The sequence below is a fragment of the Zonotrichia albicollis genome, chromosome 4 (assembly GCF_047830755.1).
Source record: "Zonotrichia albicollis isolate bZonAlb1 chromosome 4, bZonAlb1.hap1, whole genome shotgun sequence".
NCBI lineage: Eukaryota > Metazoa > Chordata > Aves > Passeriformes > Passerellidae > Zonotrichia > Zonotrichia albicollis.
In genome coordinates, this window is record NC_133822.1 from 32,252,884 (window position 1) to 32,273,271 (window position 20,388).

Genomic DNA, 20,388 nt, shown 5'->3' on the forward strand with positions numbered 1-20,388 from the left:
TGGATTTTGCAATTTCTTGATTTCCCCCAATCTTAGTGAGCTAAGAGATAATGAATAGGAAAGTTTTCCCTCAGGCTGCTGCTGGGGTTATGTTTTCACACCCCCCATTCCTGATGAAGTGCTCATGAAGCTTATCATGAGCCATTGCAGTTTACAGCTTGATTTTGCTCTGCAATAAAATGTCAGGCTTAAGGCTGTGCCTATAAATGACAGGAGAAGCTCAGCTGTCCACTCTGCCAAGCCAGAGCAGGAACCTTGGCAGCCCCTCAAGTGTTAGAAACACAGTTTCTCATAATTTTGTTTTCTGGAGCAAAGCTGGAAAAGATAATATCAGGGTACCCCAAAGGCTTCAAGAACCTAAAATTACTCAAAAGGTGTAAAGAGCATATCAGGATTTATGAGATAACAATGCTGTTTTAGTTTGTATTTTTTTGATTTGTGGGACTGGCAGCTCAGGTTAGACACACTTTGCATATGGGACTCCGACTGATTTCACAGACACAGGAGAATCCAGTGTTTCTGGGGTTTGGTTGTATGTACCTGGCAGGATTCTGCACAGACAGAGGCACTGTTTTCTTTGGGCAGGTGAGGACCCCTAATTAAGCCTTGCTGTTTTTCTGGGGCTGGGCTTACATACCTACAAGCTGGTTTCAGCGCTAGCAGCTGTGAAGACAGCACTGATGGAGGCTTGTTTTCCAGCGGCAGCAAAGTGCCTTGGCTCAGATTCCTGCTGTCCCAGTGGAGTGGTTATAAAGCACTTTCATGCTTTGTTTCTGGTTCAGATAGCCCCTGGCATCGATGTGAGCACCCCCCAGGGCAGGATGAGCTGCTGTGACCCTGTTCTCACATGCAAGCCAGCACGTGAGAGGCAGTCAGGAGCTGTGTCTGTGGGAAAAGTCAGCTTGCCTTTCCAAGGGGAGGTTCCCAGGGTTTTCTTAATTTTAAATGCAAGCACTAATGCATAAAGGGAAGTGGTGGGGAGAGCAAAACTGAACATCAATGCACTCTGCTGAATATAAGAGAGGGAGCTGTGGATAGCACCTTTAAACCTGGAAGATTAAGACCATTAGAGTAAGGGTAGTTTCATAGTGGAAAACCTATTTTATTTTACATTCTGTTAAGAGAAGTAAAATTGCAATGCAGTTTTCACTGCACAGTGAGGGACTGGCAGCCTTTATACACTGTACAGCCTATGGGATAGCAGAAGTAAAGGTGCTTGCTTTCTTTTGAGGTTTCAGAAAATAATTTTGAAACAAATTAACAAGAATGAGACTTTGTGACATCAATTACTTATCTCCAAAAAAGATATGTTCTGGCAGAAAGCTAGCTATCTAAAAGGCTAGGGGAGGTCACAAAGACATATAACTTATACAGACTTGCTGATGAAATATGTAATGAACCTTGTCCACAGAATTATTGGATATTACAAAACAGTTTTGAGATGCCTTTTTTTGGCAACTTAACTTTTAAGACTTATGGTTAGTGTGAACGTTCTTTGGTGACCATAATGACTTGTTGAAATGTTGGCTTTTTAAGGAAATATGACTGAAATCTATGTCCATCCACCTCTTTGCTTGCTCTTTGCTCTCTCACCCTCTTGACCAAGCTGGTTGGTGCTACCAGAATCAGCAAAAGGGCACAGTATCTCCAAGTTACAAAGGTCTGACAAGTTCTTGAAAAAATTGACAGCTGAGGAAAAATGGAAGCCTCAGATTAATACTGTCATTGGGGCAAAAGCTTCATCACAAACACAAGCATGGGCTGAACTAACCACAGTAGATGAAAAATATAAAGTTATAGACCTGAAGTTTGGTTGCATGAGAGGGACTTGGGGTAGGCAGAGGACTAGCTGAGGTAATCCTGGTAGGGGCAGGCAGAAAGATGAACAGATGTCGGATGCAAGTAAATAGAAATCCAGTAATTATTAATTCTGTTGTTACCATAACTTTTTTTTTTTTTTCACCACAAATTAGAATTCCAAATAGTCACAAACATCCAGGAGCTGCAGAATAAAGTCAGACACCAGGTTTCACAATAATTGCTGTGCTAGATCTGCTAACATTGCAGCACCAGAGCTCATTCTTACCTTTCCACAGGGTCAACCAAATGCTGGGTGATAACGCTGACCTCATTAAAAGCAATTTTCATAAGCAGTCTCTATGCTTGGTGTAAGGACCTCATTAAAGAAAACACAGCTTAATAATATAAGGGTTCATTGGAGGTTAGATTTGTCAGCAGAAAATGGCCAACTTTAGTAATTCTGTGACACAAACACGTCTTTCAGAGATGAGGGAAAGAACAATCTAAAATGCCAGTGATTTGTAAGAGGTATCTCAGATAAACCCAAAATTGAGTTCCTAGCTTCCAAATACTTAGGGCAGAATGTTTTAGAATTAGAAGTATCTATTGTTTTCTTTTCTAACATGGATGTCACTTCTGGAGGACCTGTGATGCCTAAGGATTTTTAGTTTTTTAATATATATTTTTATAGTTTCTAACACCTTCTTACCCTTTTCCCACCTTCTAGGCCTTTTTCACACTGTAGAACTATAGCTAACCCTTTCTAACAGATTATGTCACACTCTTGAAATTTTGTTTAGTGTTATTTCCAAGAAAATAATTTCGAACAAGGACATCTTGTTTTGCATCAGCATTTGAGAGACAAAACAAGACATAAAGCAAAAAACTCCCTGGAGACACTCCAAGGGGCAGGCCCAAGGCTGGGTCACCAGGGCAACTGCTCTCCTATTGGATGTACCTGCTAGATAGACTAATTCGTTAACCTTATAAAAATTGTAGAAATCCTATGCCATGCATGCTTATAGCTATTTTTGTGTACCCGAAAGCTTTAATTAAATAACAGCTCTTTATGAATACCACTTTAATATTGTTTGGAAAATTTTTCTTTTGATTTCAGGCAACAGTAGCTGCTTTGATTGAAAATTAATATGTTGATACAAAATCCCACAAAGGATGTGTTTTTCACCATCCTTCAATCTCACATATCTACCAAATATCTCAGCAGCCTGGGAAGAGAGTCAGCTGCTTATATTCAGGAAGAATCTCAGACATAATCCTTGTTTGTCAGAAGGTACAAGGTAGAAGGGAGCTTTTCCTCAGTAATTTTTGGGTTGTTTCCCCACAGAGTGCAGTGGAGTGGTCAAAATGGCGGCGCAGGCACCTGAGAGGAGCTGAGCTCAGCGGAGCGGCCATGGAACCCAGCTCAGCCAACCTGCCTTCCAGGGGTTTGTTTGTCACTGCTGTCCTTTGTTCTGGGCTGGGGGGGGATGCTGCCTGTGGGAGTCCCTCACCATCTCGTCTTTGTCCTCGCCAGCCGTGCGCTGTGGCATGTGGGGACAGTCGCCATCTCACCTCTCTCTGGGAAGCCGGGGATGCGGCCTGTGGGGCGCGGCCACCATTTTGTGTTTGTTCCTGATGGTCAATGCCTTGTGGTGGGTAAAACATCTTCTTTTGAACACTTTAGTTAGTAATATTGCTGTTGTTACTGTGCATTTCTTATTCCATTGCTCTGTGCTTTCCGAAAGTTAATATCTCAACCCATAGTTTCTGCTTTTGTCCCTTCCTTACCAGAAGGGGTGGAGGTAGCAGAGTGGCTTTATTTTGTATTTAAGTTCCTGCTGGTGTTTAACCACTACACATGCACACACACAAACTTCTGACTGTGTCCCTTCTTGGTGCAGCTGTTTATGTATTCTTTGTCTTAAGACAAACTGACTTGATGGGGTTTTTTGGTGTACCATAATCCCAAATTGTCCACTCTCATCCTGCTTTTGGCTGCCTGGTACTGAGGATCATGACTATGCCTAAAGGCAGAGATGTCCTCTCTATTGAAGCAGAAGTGTAGCTGATCAAGTTATTCCTTGCCCCATCCTTTTTCCCACTGTTTATTATTGAATTGACTGTCTTCCAGGCGTTATTTCTCCCTCAGCTCCCTGAGCTGTGCCAATAGCCCACACTGCCTTCAGTCACAATTTAGGGTAAACTAGCTGATTTTGTACTGAAGCAGGCTATAAACACTCATACAACGTCATGATGCAGGTTGGCTACAAAGACAGGCAGGGGCTTATGATGGATAGCCAGTAGGCAGAAAAATCTTAATCCACTACAAGATATATCCAATGGGATTTTACGTCTGTATCAGTATATATATATTATAAATAGTCACAGAGACTGAGGCCAGAACTACAAAGTATTTTAAAGGGAAGCAAAGCTCCAATCTATCTCTTAAATCACAACCTGTGTGGCTTCCTTAAAGACACACAGGGAATCTATGATGGAACAGGAAATTGAATTAAGATTCACAGGTAGCAAGTCTAAATTGCATTTTTTTTCAAAGTTGGAAGTCAAGTTAGAAAAACAATTTTCAACTAAGCACTGCACAGCAGTGAAATAGGAAAGTTTTACTTTATTTAAAGTATAGCAACTTCTGTGAATTGCAGGTGTTACAGATTAACACTTTAATGGGAGCCACACGCATTGCATCCTTGATGTCTGACTACTAACTCAGGTTTAAGAGATAAAATTGTTTTGACATCTAAGGAGGACATGATGTTCTTTCTGAATATAGATCAAGCTGTCTGTGACATGTAAATGAAACTCTTAGGAGTTGCTTTTTTTTTAAAGAAATGTGATCAAAAAGAAAAGGTAGAGAATTTTTCATCCTTATATGCTATCCTGGGAGTCCAGTTCTAATTACAGAGTCTCTTTGGACAATGGCAATATTTTAATCTTGTTTTGCTGAAACACTTAAGCATGTACTTAGGTAAGGTTGTTTTCAGAACTGCATGTAAGTAATACTTAGGTCACAATGCTTTTCCATGGTGCTGACTGTAATTTCCATTCATTGATTCTGATTGTCTGGCTTAATTTTTGGAACATGTTTACATATATATTCATATACGTTGCCATTAGTGTACACTGGTTTTCCCCTTGTCTGCTTAGATGTGTGCCACAGACCTCCTGTATGTCTCATGAAATATTTCTTAAACTGGTTTCACACTGCTTCTATTTTTTCTAGAATAATCCAATTTTTCAGTTTTTCTTTTTATTCTGTTCTTTCATCTGAGGAAAAATCATTCTGTACTCTGAAGTTTTATGTTGGAGACAGCCACACTAAACTCTATAAGGAAGCAGAAGATGACGTGTCATGCAAAAGGACCCAAACTCCACTTCCTTTCAACAAACAGGACATTGGACATTCCCTTAATGGCACTGCCACTTCACAGAATTACAGAATCAAAGAATCATGGAATCGTTTAGGTTGGAAAACACCTCTAAGATCACTGAGTCCAATAATTACCTGATCACTACTTTGACTACCACTAAACTGTATCTCTTAGTGACCTGTCTACATGTTTTGAACATGTAGAGGGATGGCCTCAGACTCTGCAAACCTCTGCAGAGTTATGTAATGTTCTATCTCTATGCTCCCTCTCCCTTTCACATCAGAATGGTTTGCTTTCCATCTTTATCTTCTATGGTAACATGCCTCTTCTTCTCAGTGTCATGCTCTGTCTCATGCTCTTGCACAGGTTGTCCCCTCATTAATCACTATTTGCTCATATCCATGCTTTTTTCCCCTCTATTGCAACAGTCTGTAACTGCATGGACTCAGATGCTCGCATCTTCTTGCACTGCATTCTCTCTTTGGCTTACACAAATCCCTACTTAGTCAGTATTTATGCATTTTCCCTTGTGCGCTTGATTTCTACAATTTCTACAAAAAACCAAGTATTTATTTACACAGAGGCCACATGGAGGAAGTTATGGAGGAAGTTTGCCAAAGATTTTGTCTACATTCACTAATTCAGTTTCACATGAGACAGAGTGCAAGAAGTAGCAGCATGGGAAGCTTTCTTTGAAGAGGTATTGTAACTTTTCCACTCATAGTTTAGTGGTGCCATCCTTGGACATGTGGCCTTGATTCAGGATGCCATGCATAAAGAGAGGCCCTTTGTTTTGTGCTACTTCATGGAGGAGAGGATGAAGCATGAACACATTCCAGAACTTGGTGAGACACAGATGTTTAATTTGAAAGGTACCTTTCAGGTGATCCAGAAAAAGAAGTATCTGTGCCCTGTTTTTCTGAGTCCTGATGCTGTGGTTTTTCTATGAGTATCTGGCATCTAATTCCAGGAGTATTGTGTTTTCTGTGGCTTTCTTTTCTTTTTCCTTTCTGTCCCACTTACAAGGGAGCTACAATAGCTCCAACCGGATATTCCAGATTTTCTGAAACAGAAATGCAAAGGGATATACAACATTCAACATTTAACAGAGTTGTTTTGCCTTCTAATTTCTGTTTAAAGAAGAAACAAACCCTTAAAGCAAGACTGCCATGCTCATTATTCTCTGCTTTCCCTCAGGCACATGCTGTGTGAGTGGGAAAAATTACATCTCACAGTCTGATGCTGGCTACTTTCTCTCCCTTAGCTTGCCTCCATCCTTTTTCAGGGTTTTATCAGACCAAGGTGATAAATCAGGTAGAATGATCCTGCCATCAACTTTACTCTGGAAATCTAAATTAGGTGACAAGGAGAGAGATAGAAAGATTTTGTGGAGAAAGCACCAGTGATCATGGAGATTTCAATAACAGATTCTTCATTCTGTGTGGGAAAAGTGTCTTCCAGAATTGATATAATGTGCCATTGTGCACCCTTCAGTCCCTACCAGCACATGGAAGACATGTCATTATGGCATAAAGCAATTTCCATTCAAAGTATCTAAAAATCCTGGCAAAAGAAGAGATTATGATTTACCCTGTCTTCCCTTTTTTCCTTTGACAGTCTGCTAAGTGCATAACTATGCTCATGGCATTCAGAGCAGTCTGACCCACTCATGCCAAATCAGTAGATGATACCTTCTCCAGGTAAGAAGGAATGAGAAAATGGCCTCATGTTGCACCAGGGGAGGTTTAATTGGATATTAGGAAAAATTCTCTAGCTGAACAATCAGTCAAGTATTGAAACAGAATGCTCAGAGATGTGACGAAATCACCATTTCTTGGAAATGTTCAAAAAGTGCCTAGTTGTGGCAGCTGGGGACATGATTTAGTGGTGAAGATGGTTGGACTTCATGATCTTGGAGGTCTTTTCCAACCTTAACATTTCTATGATTCTAAGACATAGTGGAGAACAAACGAGGTCAAGGCCTCATTGTATCCATGAAATGGAGAGCTCTGCTGATGGTAGTAACCACTTAACATGCAAGATCATGCTAAAGTAAGGAATATTTGTCACCAGGCATAGATAGAGATGCATCTGAAAATGTTTAATTTTCAGAAAATTAAACAGAAAATAGATGAGAAAAATTTTAATTACTGTTGGTAGGTTTAAACCCCTTCTTTGGACTTTCAAAACAGGAGAAAGGATGCACCAAGTTTGTATCTTATGCTCTCCTCTTCAGATAAAGAGGGCATGGACTGTCTAGGGTACTTGTGATTTGTCTAACAGTGTGCTGTTGTTAGGCATATCCTCTTACTTTCTACATCTGCAAATAGGTGATTCTGGGAGGTGAACACCATTATGTCAATGACCAAGGATAACTCTGTGAATCTGTATCACACTTACAGGAGACAGACTCTGCAAAGAAACAGCTGTGGAAAGTCAGTGGGTATCACCAGTCCTAAGCCTTCTTTGAATATCTTGCAGCTGAATTTTGGGACCAAAATAAGGTGAGGTTTCCTTTTATTTGACTTTCTGGCATTTAGATTTCATAAGAATAATTTTTAATCTTTTGTTTGCAAGCTACCTAAGATGACAAGAAACCAGACTGTGAAACTTATAAAATCTTGAAACTGGGCAGTGCAATATTCAGCCTTAATGTCACCCTGTTAACTGGGGACAAGGTAGCTTTTTTGTATAAAAAACGAAAATCCAAAAAAACAACAAAACCAAACCAAACCAGAACCAAATCCAAAACCAACAAAAAACCCCAAACCAAAAAAACCAACAACAAAACCCAGATTATAGGAGAATTGTGTCCGATAGGATAATAAGAAGCAAGGACCCTCAGAATAGCCATCATCTCTGAAGGATTTCGTTCTTGTTCCTGCTTAGCTCAAGCCAAATCCATGTAAGGGTTTGTCCCAATTCCAATTAGTCCATCGTAGGTCAGTATATCTGGAAAGTCCTAAAAAGATCTGTGCAGTTATTTCAGGAGACTGAGCAGCCCAATTTCTGTTCAGTTAAATGTCAGCTGAGCATACCTGGCACTTTGCAAGTATTTCTTCCCTGAAAAAGATGAAGGCTGACTCTTACAGAGAAGTAGAAGGTGAGAATGGAGAGATTCAAGTAGCTGAATGTCTTAAATGTTCCTGAGCATCATTAAAAATAAGGGTGACCAAGGAATGTAAATGTAAAAGACACCTAGGTCAAAACTTGAAGTGTGATTTTGGTGCAGCATCTCTGGCTACATTAACTGGATATAGTCTGAAACAAAAGAATTTGAAAAGTATTTACATTATCCTGAAGGTATTTTGACATCTGTGCATTTGGATCTTTTAGTTTTGTACTGCGGGGATAAGGGCAGAATAATTCCTGCTTGAACTTTATTCACTGGAAAAGTAAAATCATTGCTTTTGCCAATGAGAAAGAATAACTGAACAAGTTCTGGCTAAGTTTGTACCAAAGGTGCTGAACCCTTCTCTTTGAAGGGGTATCATGTAGCAGAGATAATTTTTTACTGCATGCTGATATTTCCTTCAAATTAACTTAAACTGGCATTCTGCCTCAAAAGCTGAAAAATATTGAACCTGACACTCTGCTTGTTTGTTCTCCATTCAGAAGGTCTACAGCTACACTTTTTGTGACTTTTCTATTGCTGCTGGGTTTCCACTTAGATTGCTTAGATGTCCTTTCTCACTATTCTCAAAATCTCTGTTGGCCCCCAAGTGACTCCTACACTGTGACTCATGGGCCTCTTTCATCAGGAGGCAAAATAATGGTCTCCTTCGACACATGCTGGATGTGTTCTGCACAGCTCCAGGGTTTCTGCTGCTGCTAATGAGATTTTTCTGGAGGGTTGGGAAAGATCGTTAAGGAATGATTTCTGCAAGCCCAATATTAGTTTTTCAGTGTTTAACTAGGGGTGCCTCCTCACAGCTCCATGCTAATAATGGCAGAATGATTGCTTTGGTAACAGGGTGGTCAAGGATCATCTCACTGATGTCAACACACAGGTCCATCTGCTAGACTAGGTGTTTTTGAACTTTTGGAGTGATGAAAAAAAGCACCAATATTTTCAGGCTTATAATAAGGTGAGTTGTGGAGCTGAGTGCTAAGTGAAAGACTTGTCACAAGGCTAATGGTGACAGGCCAGGTATAACCTGGCTGCACATAGAGGGAATTCCTACCTTAGTTAGGTATCCAGTCCAGTGAAGAAAAGAGAGAAAAATATCAGAAATACTTAGTTTGAGAGCAATCTCTGTCCTTGAAGACAAACAGGATGGTACTAGGTGGTGGTGGGTTGAGGAAAATGAAAACTGTCCTTGGAAGACAGCCTTGTCAGCTGCAGATTGTGGACTTGGTTAGAGAATGGGAATAATGGGGAAGAGAACATTGGGATAGGAACTGTGGATAGCATAAAATAGTTATAAGAATAGCTATAAGCTAGAACAGCTATGGGACAGACAACACATAAGAATTTGGAAAAGAGAAAGAGAAAGCTCCCTGAGATGCTATTCATTAGTATTGTCAGAAAGGATTCAAGAAGATTGTGGATAAATATTTGAAGGAGAAGGTACAAGTAGTGCAGGGAGACAGAAAAATGAGTAATTAAACATTCTTCAGTTGCTCTAGACAACATCCTTTACTCCCAGACCTGAGCTGACAAAGGCCTTAGGTTTCCCTATTTGCTACTTTGGAAGATAGCATGACAACCCTTAATTCTTGGATCTTGGAATGCTGAGATACAGGGTTTAAACACCACAGAAGTAGCTGAAAAATTGAAGAAAGGAGAGAGGCTGAAAGGCATCACTGATGTGGCATGCTTCATAGATTTTGCAAGAGCAGGAGAAAAGATCACCCTGATGGGGACACCATGCCTTTAAAAGGACCTTGGCAGGAAAAAAGTGCATTGAAGAGGAAGCATAGGTTTGGCATGCTGATATATTAAGCTTCAAAAACAGTTACTCAGGTCACAGAGCTTTCCTGGAACAGTAGCAGAACTGTCCAAAGGCTTAGTGCCAAGGGATTTCTGAATACCACATCTAAAACAAAGCAGTGTCCTTCTTTGTGAAGTGCAGCAGGTAAAACCACTGCAGAACTAAACCACTGAGATCGTACATGAAAGCCACAAGAAGTTTGAATTCTGCTCTGCTTTACATGCATTGGTGGGCAAAAGATGATAAAATTTACATGGTTGCTATATTTTTGACATTCTGTCTGTTGTCAAACATTTATTGCTTCTAAAATTTTAGTTGAAGGGATGGCTAATTATTAAACTATGACAAAGATGTATATTTTCTCATAGTAAAAATAAAATGGATAACTGTAGGTTTTACTAAAAATACAACAAACAGGTGAAAGATTTCAAGAGGATCCAGGGTTAGAGAGCTATTTTTACAGTTTCTGGGAATTAATGATGTTCCTGTTAAGATACCAGATCATAATTATCTACTAACAGTGATAAATGTATAAACAATCATACTGGCAATAGCAGGAGGGCAGTAGTGACACATGGGGGTGTCTTTAGGGAACTGCAAAGCTCTGGGTGTAGATTAGATTTGAAGGATCCCAAATTCCCCATCATTATTGGTCTTGAGGCTGTTTTCTTTCCTCCTGTAAAGCCAAACAGTCCTGGAAGGGTTTTAAACTCAGGTCAACAAAACTGCTGACAGAAAGGCTATATTCACATTAGCCAAGGGAGGAGTAAGTCTCTTCTTTGGGATTTACATCTGCACAAGAAGCAAATTTCCATTAAAATGGAAACACTTCCCAAGTTAGAGATCTTTTTTCTTGCTGACATCAAATATTTTCTTGTCTGCTTGCTGCGTTCACTCTGTTTCTGGCTGGAATTTCTCAGGGCACTTAGATTTACCTAAATTTAATTCTTGCCTTAGGGTATGGTTTTGGCAAACTGTCAGTTGGCATGTGCTGGGGAGTCAGGGCATTTCCCTGGGAAACATACTCTCCAGTAAAATCTGTTCCACACTGATAACATTTAGATCTGAGAAAAAAACAGCAGAAAAGTATGGCCAAGGGCCTTTGGCAACTTCAGAGAGAGCCAGAGTTCCTGCCTACAGCTGCTCAAAAAAGCCTAAATTTACTAGAAAAGAGGGAGCCTTTCTGGAAGCCATTAGGCTTGCAGGGAAGCTAAAGCAGCAAGATATGCACAGCTACTTTGCATCACATGCAAACCTGCAAGGCAGAAAAGGTAGAAAGTGAGACAGTTGCCACAGGGAAACTCATCTTTAGCCTGGGTACATTAATCAGCAATTTGAGAGTGATGCTATATGTACACAACAGAGTAGAGATGCAAATATAAGTGGCAGAGAAGGGCTGGAGCAGCTGAATTGTTTAGACTCTTTCCATACCTCCACAGGTAAGCAAAGCTGAGACTGCCTTCAGCAAGTCTTCCTGTGAGTGGCAGATCAAAGGCAGTCTGGTTACCCATAAAACTTTCTGGATTGGTTTTTAAAGGTGTGCATGTCAATTGACTTTTACTCTTTAGAAATTATACCATTCAAATTTCTCTCCTTTCATGGATACCAACAATATAGTCTTCTTCAAGGTTATCAACAGCAGTTTAAATGAACTTAAAATAATTCAGGTGACTGTTCCTCTGGTAATTTAGCTGAAATCAGCTAGAGTTCAAAAGTTAGGAATGCAAGATGCATGGAGAGAATAAAAAAGTTGACGTGCCGAGTGCAATTGCACAGGTACGGCTGTCTTCAGTTCAGAAAGCAGCCTAAAAGCTGTTTATTGGCAGATAAAAGGCAGACAGTGATTGTTACCACTGCTGCTCAGGATGAAATCCTGGAAACCGTAAGAATGGCTATTAGAATGAGGAAGCTACAACAAGACATGGCCTGTTTCTTTCAGCAGTGCAGAACACAGCTTGCAGAAGTGAGATTCCTAAGGTCATATAGAAAAGCAGCAAGATCACAAGAAGTTACACATATTGTTTGCAAGTAGAAAATTCAAGAAAGGGACTAAAGACACCTTTATTCAGGGCTCATAATCAGTGACACTGAAAAAACACTGATATGTTTCTCTCTTCATCTCTGAAACAGCCTTTCTTTACTCACTGCACTTTCATCATCAGCTAAACTGTGTTTCTCTGTTCCGTGTGTTTAGAAAATTGCAAATATTTAAGAATTTGATGGGGCTCTGTGAGTGGGTAGCTCAACTGCAGATATTATGTACAATTTATATTTTCTCAGATTAAGTATTAAATATAAATCTCTTAAGACAAAGAAAAGGCTGTGTGCTGTTCCAGTCCAAACTCCCAACCAATTGAATAGTTAACCATATATTTTAGGCCAATGGTAGTTAATGGGTAAAACTTACTGGAAGTGAAACTTAGACCATGGCTAAATGGCAGTAGGAGTAAGAATTGCATGCTTAAAAAATCAGGATTTTTGTGCTGATCATAAGCATAGAAATTCTGTAGAACTCCTCAACTAAATCAATATCCAGTCATCCTGAATCCTTATGATAATTAATTTGGAGAAAATAGGACCTTCCTTCACAATACACTTACCTTTTCCCTAAAAGTATAGGTAGTTCAAAAATAAGAAAATAAGAATAAGAAATAATCATGGATTTTTGAGGCTTTTTGATGTTGCTGGATTACGCTTAACCATTCTGCAACAGGTGGAAGCTTATTGAGTTATTTCTGAATACAATTTAGAACCTGTAGCAAAAAAGTTTTTAAATTGGAATATTAATGAAAACTCCATGTAATTTAAAAGGCTGAAAAGTTCAACAAACTGATAAAGTCATTATTGTGGGGAGAAGAAAATGAAAAATGTCTAAGAAACCTGAACCATCTCTTCTAGGCAGAAGCTGGTCCCTAAAGTGCTATGACCATTGCCCAGAAGTGGCACTCAGTTCCCTATGATTGCTTTTCCTAAGGCTTTGGACAGTAGTGTGGGGAGTGGATGCTCATTTTGAGGGCAGCCAAATTACTTCTAAACTGCATCATGAGGCCTTTCTTTTGACTAAAGCGTTTTAGCATTTCATGGAAGTGGTCTTCCCTGCAGCCTGTGGATGGGGCTCACTACCCAGGCAGCCCCAGCCTGCCACATATCTCAGGGCTTTTCCAGAGACAGTTGATTATGTCCAGGGAGTGAGTTGAGTGTTAGTAATGTTTCTTTCCCTCAAAGAGTGCAAGAGTGAACCCCTTGGGCCCAGTAGGAGACAAGTGCCTGAGTCTGTTAGCAGTGTTCAGCAGCACATGAGGCCTGGCTGTGTAGAGCCATGGACTGTTAGATTTTGAATTAAATATAACAAAGGCAATGGGAAAACAGAACAAACTGGATAAAGGGGCGTCATTCCATTACTCTAGACTTCAAAATCAAGTGTGTATTGCAAACATTTAAACAAAGAGCATGTGAATTCATGTTATGCAGATACAGAAATACATCAGCTGCAACAAATGATCTTATAAGTTTCTGTAACTGCTAGGAAACTGTCTGGACGACAAAGCCCCCTACATGTCTCTGAGTTTTGCCCAGGGGACCACAGACTGACTAATGAACTTGTCAGTAAGGCTGACAGGGCTTTAGAATTACAGCAGAGTAAGAGTTCCTATCCAGAATGCTGTAATGAGAGTGTTTTGTGCTGGCTGGATAATACCTGTATGGATCACTCCTTTTATTTCCATGCCCTTTGCAGCCTTTCGTGTTGATCAAAAATCTTGTATCTCCAAAACTGCCCATCAGACAGGCCCTATTAGCTTTTTTCTCTTGCAAAGTCCCTTAATGGATGAAGACAGCTCAGGCTGCATTAGGGGTTCAATGTAGATCTTTCACCTTGTAAATTGCTTTAGCTGATGTTGGTTGATGCATTTCAAATCAAATGTCATGTTCTCAGTGTTGCCTGTAACTTCTACACCACACTTCCCTCCCATGCCCAGGGTAGGCCCATGAATCCTGGTCTCCAATATCTTCCTGCTGCCTAGCAAATTATAATTTATTTTACTACTCGTGAGACAAATCTCTATTTGACAGCTGTTTCCTGGTGAAAGCAGCTGTTTTGTCAGCAATTCAGTGGCAGAAACCTCTTCCTGGGACAAAAATCCTTGACTTCAACATTTCAAAATATCTACTCTGAAGACAGTGGAAATTCTATTCTCTATAACTCACGTGACCTATTTTCCTATGAGAGGGGGAAAACAAAGCAAAATTAATTCATTAAGTAGAGATTATGAGGAAAAGTAGACTTTGTAAGGAAACACTGCAGCTGGCAGGTATCTAGTCATTGTCATTCAATGGAGGCACCCTACGTTTTCAACACTGCTGCCCTGTGCTGACAGGTTCCAGGGTCCAGTGGCATCTTAGTCATAGGCACCAGTGGGCAGCCCCAAGCACAGGAAGGCAGATGGCACTGCAAAGCCTGCCTCTTTTTGAAGCTAGAACAAAACCAAATCCATGCCTAGAAAAGCTATGTATTCCGTCTTCATTATGGGGCTGAATCACAAAGCTCTAACCCCGGGTGCCTGTTGCTGCCTGAAATCATTGTGTCACCAGGGGATGTCCTGTCTCTTGTGACAACTGTCATCTTGACTGGCACACTGTAAATAGAACCAGGGAATCCCTGCCCCTAAACCCACAAGTTATCACAGTTTGTGTTGGTGCATCAGCACCAAGCAGGTCTGTGTCCTGAGAGGAGCTGCTGCTCTATAATCCCCCTCTGAGCCAGGGGCTGCAGAATCTACAAGGAAATCTTTTATTTCATGCAGTGTCAGGGAAGCTGGGAAATAGGTGGGAAAAGGTCAGCTCTGAAAAGATGCTTTTACAGACTCAGGCTTGCAAATCTTGAAGAAACTGCACAGTCTGAGACACTGAATTGTCAGAAGTTCCATTTGTACTTTTAAAGGTACTGGCTCTGTGGGAGGTGTGAGTTCATTCAGCTGGCCACTGCACAGCCTGCAGCGTGTTTGAACTCCTGATCTGAAATGTCCTGCAGATACCTGGCTAGAGGGGCCGTGCTGGGAAACGTCAGTCCTGGCTAAAATAGGAAAAAAAGGAGGTGCTGTGGGAGAAATTATGACTAAAAATAGAATGTTTTCCCCCTCATTACAAAATACAGGTAAAAATAAAATTCAACACTTCCAGTCTTTCTGCATCTCTGAATGATAGCCAGGTATGAATTCATGGCATTTGTCTCACTGCTAAATAATGCAAAACAAAGGCAACTTCCACATTTATTTTTAGTTCAGTTTGTTAAATCACAATGCTTACAACTGGGTTAAATTTGGTCCTAAAAACTGGTTTGTCCTGGGAAGTCTGCTGTAACTAATAACCCATTTATGTTCCCATTACTTGTTTTAAAATGCATAAGGGATTAGTGGGTCTTCATTGTGAAGTTTTTCCAATGAAAATGATTTTTTTATCCAAACAAGGATTTTCCTTTTTGAATAAATATAATAATAATAATACATTTTTATTGTTTTTCATAAGGAAAAAATGGATATAACCTTCTGGCAATAAAATATCTCTTTCTTTATAAATTCATTTGGTCTTATTCAGTTTTGAAAATTGAATGCATATCTTTTTTTCTTGTAGAGATCTCCAATAATAGTGTTTCAGGTTTGTTTGTTTGTATGGTTGGTTTTTTGGTTTGGTTGGTTTTTCTTTTTTTATTTCTAAAACATGCCGATGAAGAAATTTTAAAAGTCCCAGTAAGTGAGTATTATTCCTTCTATGCTTTGAACAGAATACAATCGCTGGCTCTTTTGTTTTATAAATTCCCCATACAAATATGCATTGTACCCAGTTTAGGTTCCTGAAAGATACAGGGATTAGAAACCTCTTTAGCCTGACTAAATCCTTTGGAAATTTAAAATGGAAAATATTATCATGGTTTGAGTGTTAAATCTACCAAAATTTTGTGTAACCAGTTAATTATTTGCTTGAGAGGATCCCTAAATCTTGTGAAAGCAGGGAGCTTTGGCAATGATGCAATCCCCAAACCAGAAAGGGAAGCACACAGTTGTCATGCGGAATGGGGGGAAATGCCAAGCAGCTGAGGAATTTTGAAGGTTTTTTTGTTGGAAAGGCTTTGCTGAGAGGACAGGTACACCTGTGTAATTAGAAGGAACAGTTTAAGAAGAGAGACTTAAGGAAAACTCCAGGGAACTGATCAAGTACAAAGAGTTGGTATAAAAAATGCATCTAAAGAACAGGTAAAATGCCTCCAGAAAACATGAAAGGGAAGAGGGAGAGAGTGCATTGTGAGCCGGTGCACAAATGGCAGGAGCAGCTGAGCAGATAAACACTGACTGCTCACTTCCTCCTGCCTCTAAAACAGCAGGACTGTGATGCATCCCACTGTAGTTACAGGAGTGTGTCCAAAGACCCTCATCATCCAAATGTTTCATTTCTGACAGCAAGAACCTGCAAAACTCTGATATTTTGGACTGGCTGCTGAGGCCAGGAAGTCATGTTATTTTGTGATAGGAGTATCAAACCATGGTGGTAACTTTGCAGGAGGAGCTGGGAAAGGGTAGATCCTTTTTAATAAAAACAAATCTGTGCTGCCAAGATATAAATAGGATGGATAAATTTTCTGCTCATCTGACTTTGTAAGAAGCTCTCTAGAACTCCTCAATCAGCAAAAAAATGTGATAGAAAGGAATTCCAGAGAGTTCAGGTTTTAGAAGTGACCATTCAAATTACTTTTAAGGTGTTAAAGTTGCTCGGCAGTATTATGGTTTCTGATGATCTTATAGATTTAACTTTTTTAAAGTTACTCTTTTCTTTTATCTGAAATGGGACCCTGGTAGCTAATTTTAGTTCATTATGGCTACCTTGATTTGTCTGGCAGCAAGGTGGGGGTCAAGCAGATTCTGAAAGTAGGGTCTTTTTAGGTCAGACAGTAAAGGGCACGGGTGTGGAAGCCAAAAGACTGAAGAAGAAAGAGCAGAAGGATAAAGAACAGTTAGAATAAGAGGTGTGAAGACATCACAGCTATTTACCTATCTGTCACAGCACACCTTCCTGTCACCTCTGCAGGACCACTGATATCTAAAATATGTGAAGCAAAAGTAATTATCCTGTCTCGGGGGCTCTGGCTTTTTATAGAAGTCAGTTAGTTTGAGGCATTTTCTGTTCAAAATTAAATTAGAAGCAGGCTTTTCAAAACAGCTGAGCTACTGAATGTCTCAGTATGATGTTTCCACACACATGCCTGTGTTTTTGCCATGCAGCTGGCATTTTTCCCAGCTTCCTGAGACAAATGGCCTACTTCTGGGAACCTTTTCCCTTCAAAATCCCACCTCGATACATGGTAGTGTTTTGAATTTCCAATTAATTTTCTTTCTTTCCTTTTTTTTTTTTTTTTTTAGGTAGGTATCTGAATTTATAATACAACCAGGTATTCCAGAAACAAAAACATTTACATGCTGAGGGGAATGATGCATTGAGCCAGCATGGGTTATCGTTTTTGAAATTGGGGAATATCTTAATGTAATACAACAAGCTTCAATGAGGGAAGATCCTTATTACATATCTTTCATCAGAATGGAATAAAGGACTAGCAGGAGACAAATGTATAAAGAAGAGCAGAGGAAAGTAAAGAAATACATGGGTATCTTCTCTGTATGTGCTTTTCAGCTCTATGTATTTTGTAGTTCTGAGTCTATTTAACTATCAAAAAGCATGCTCAGAATTATGGACTGACAAAATATGCAACTCCTTTTCTTCTCTCTCAGTTCTGGCATGATGGAAGGATTTCAGGTGTGTGAAGGCCTCCTTGAAAAAACAAAATGAAGTACCAGGGCATTGTTTTGGAAATGGAAATGCACCCAGCAGTAGGTAGAAACCCAAATTCCTTTGCGCTGCAGTTTCCATCACAGAAAAAACAGAGTTCTGCATTCAGGATGTCTTTGTGTGCTAGCATGGCAAGCGTCTGATGTATTTCAAGCTTATAATTTTGCTTTTCAAGTTTGGTTTTTCATTTCTCTATGTTTTTCCCTCTCTGTTGGGCAGATGATGGTTCTTATGCAGGGTCATCAGCATTCCTGGGAATGGATTCACCGGGGTAGAATAAAAATGGGATGTAGATTCTCTCTTTCCCTGCCAGTGCTGCCTGATTAAATAAGTGTGCTTCTGATTGTGAAACAGGAGAGGTATTGCACTGCCATGCAGCCAAAACCTCCACAGTGGGGCTATGTCTGGCCTAGTTTATGAATTGCTCTTATTTTAAAGAAAATCCTTTGCTAGCTCCTTATTTTTCAGATGCATCACAGCAGATGCAAAAAGATAGATAATGTCTCGATTTTTGCAGTAGGGTTTCCTCTCTGCTCCTTTGCTGAGGCAGAGTAAAAGTATTCTTCCCTTTTTTAATAAAAGCACCGTACATGACAATTTTCCATGTTTCTGAAATATTTGTGAAACTTTTGCAGAAAAATGTGGAAGGCCACTATATATTCTTTTTTTTTAACCTACTCAGATGAACAAGAAAGGCAGGAAGAGGACAGGAAATGGGACAATTGCTCTTTCTTTACAATCTAGAAGTCACTACTGATGGAGGTAATTACTGGGAGAGTCTTTTCTGCCTTCTCCACAAGTGGAGGTAGTAAAATCAGGCATCAATACTTGAGGGGATGCTAGCAAGGAATAAGAACTGACATTTGGATTGAGGGCTCCGTAAATGGCAGTTTGATGTGCATTGCTAAAAATTTTTTATATGCTTCCAGAGGCTGAATATTTGACATATTTGTAGTAATGAGTGAGCCTTCCAAAGTGGATTATACAAAGTACAACATTTCAGGCTAATTTTGAGCACTGTGTTTACTTTGGAAGCCCTTTAAATCCACTCTAAAATGGTTAAACCAGAACTGTCTGCTGAAGCATTTTAGGCTTTCTGAAACAGAATTACAAGAGAAATTGCTTTTACAAAAATTCAACAAAAATATTTTGCCTTGCACAGGGCAAAAGTAAAAATACTTACTGCAGAAACAGGAAACAGAAACAATTTCATCGTTCAGACAGCAGATACATAGATTTTCCTCAGCACCTTCTTTCAGGAGAGATCATCCCAGGAATTCAGTACCACTTTCTAACTGAGAACTCAAGAAAAATAGAGTATTTCTTGTTATAGTGTTACACTGCCAGCTGTGACTGATAAGTCAACCAGTCATTAAACCAGGGACTCCAGGTAAAGGCACTGAGACTCCTGAACTTCCTTAGCAGCTCAGAGGAATTGCTTCTTTTAATTTCCAGGTTGTATAATTATTTCCTTTCATTTTTTTTTCTCGCTCCTCTACCCTGCCCATCAATAAAGGTTAGGCAAATACTTCACTGAAAATGTTAGGACATGAAAAACTTTGGATCAGGATTATTGCTGGCTGCATAGCAATGGGGCAGAGATGAGGGCAGCTGGTGCTGCACACCAGCAACCAGGGGTCCTGGCAAAGGCTGTGTACAGAAAACCCACTCATTGCCTCCTGCTGTCAGGCAGGCTTTTGTCAGTGCTGACAGCCTGTCCCCTTCACGAGCATCAAATTATTTCCAGCACTAAAATAAATCTCAAATCGAGCCATGGCTGATAAAGAACCCACAGCATGTCCTTGTTACCTTCTATGTGTGCCTGTCTCCTGTCTCTGCTGGAAGGGCTCCTTAACCAGCTCTGCATGAGCAAACAGATGGGAAGCAAGCGAATCTTTCCCTCTGCTACCTCAGCCACTCTAGACTGTGACACATGGAGGCTCCCAATGGTGGGATTTACATAACAATTTAATTTTAAAGAAAGAGGACATATATTTTTCTGGCAGCTGTGTAATTAGTGTAGTTCCTCAGCAGACTCACCACTGCTCCTTATGCTTTTTACGAGAAAGTTAGAGATGCCAGACAGGTTTTAGCAGACAGTGGTTTTCTAGAGTGAAAGCCAAAGCCCTTGCTGGAGTGGGTAAAAACTGATCCAAAATATGACTTCAGCTTCATTCCCTGCCTTCAATCTTACATGTCCTTTGATTTCCAAGCACAGAATTTGGATGTGTTCTAAGGACAACCCCAGGGTGCAAAGATAAAGATGGAAATGTGATCTGGAGGCTTTATTTGTGGATTGGCCTACATATTGATCATACTTATGCAAGGTTCTGTTTTAAGTTGTATTATCTCTGTTTTCATCTCAAAGCTTTATGCCTTTATGGTATTGATCTCATAAATACAAATACTTCAGAATAATTGCAGAAAACTTGAGA

General features: G+C 40.0%; 1 long non-coding RNA gene across 1 annotated transcript in view; it reads left to right on the forward strand.

Annotated features, from left to right (window-relative positions):
• The first annotated feature begins 2,857 nt into the window (after window positions 1-2,857).
• LOC113459793 (uncharacterized) overlaps window positions 2,858-20,388 on the forward strand; it is a 124,348-nt gene continuing 106,817 nt past the window's right edge. The window contains exons 1-4 of the long non-coding RNA XR_012579994.1: window positions 2,858-3,245; window positions 3,335-3,452; window positions 6,804-6,886; window positions 7,589-7,690. This is a non-coding gene — a long non-coding RNA (uncharacterized LOC113459793). The remainder of the gene's footprint in view (window positions 3,246-3,334; window positions 3,453-6,803; window positions 6,887-7,588; window positions 7,691-20,388) is intronic.